This window comes from Acanthisitta chloris, unplaced genomic scaffold (genome assembly GCF_000695815.1).
Source record: "Acanthisitta chloris isolate BGI_N310 unplaced genomic scaffold, ASM69581v1 scaffold20821, whole genome shotgun sequence".
NCBI lineage: Eukaryota > Metazoa > Chordata > Aves > Passeriformes > Acanthisittidae > Acanthisitta > Acanthisitta chloris.
In genome coordinates this window covers 1-1,092 of record NW_008657911.1, presented here as the reverse complement: position 1 = coordinate 1,092, position 1,092 = coordinate 1, and positions in this window count along the sequence as shown.

Below are 1,092 nucleotides of genomic sequence, written 5' to 3'. Positions count from 1 at the left end.
GATCTCCTCAGAGCAGATAAGGTTTGCTTGGCAAGATCCCTTCGACACAGACACGCTAGCCAGTGCTAATGGCTCTTTATCAGCTCATCTCCCGCCAGCTCTCCCAGCCGAGGTGGTGGTGGTGCTCGGCCACCAACCTCCACTGCTGGAGCCTCGTCGGGCACAGCCTGGCCCCTCCTCTGGGTTTTCCAGTGCCTGTTGAAAGCACAGCCTTGGGAAGCTGGCAGGGTGCTGCCCACAGCATCCCTTGCCCCGCTGAGGTGCGTGGGACCAGCCCTGCGCTGTGTCAGGGTGTCCCTGGGCGGGTGGGTTTTGGCACCCCTGTGGCCAGGAGCTGATTCTTTGTTTGCCCGTGACCTTGCTTGCCGGCGGGCAGCCAGAGCCTGGCCTTGGCGTGGAGAGCACACGGCTCCCCTTCCTTCCTTCGGCCTCAGATAATAAAAGGCACCATCCCTGCGTGACAGTGAGGTCTCTGTGGAACCCGGTCCTGGTGCACAGCCGTGCTCCCTGCAGGGCTCCAGGGCTGCCAGCTCAGCACCCAGTCCAGCCAGTCCAAAGGATCCTGGGCAGCACCAACGAGCACAGGGTGAGTGGGGCATGGTGGTGCCCACAGTGCCAGCACTGGGGGGGGAACAGGATCCATCTGGCATGGGTGCTGGGGTAGCTGGCCCAGGGCTCCCAGTGCTGCTGCTGGAGACGTGCCCTGAAGAGGCTCAGACGGGCCCGTGCAGTGCAGGGCGAGTCCCAGAGGGGGTGCCTGTCTCCGCAGACCCCCCTGCCACCCGCGGGCCGCACACGTGGGCACGGCGGCCGTGTGGGAAGGCCGTGCGGGCTCCCAGCCAGCCGAGACATGGGGCACTGTTGTGCCACGCGTGGGCCACCACCAGCATGTACCTGGCCTCTGTCTCACCTTGGCTAAAGCCCGGTGTGGGCAGGTCCCTCCCCTCGCCTGGCACGGCTGCCGGAGGATGAGACAGGCGCTGGCTGCCCTCCTCCAGGAACGGCAGCTGAGCCCAGCCTGAGCCCAGTGGGCCCTGGACTCCGCAGCCCACCTGGGACACCACCCCCCTGCCCAGGACCGCAGGCTCCACG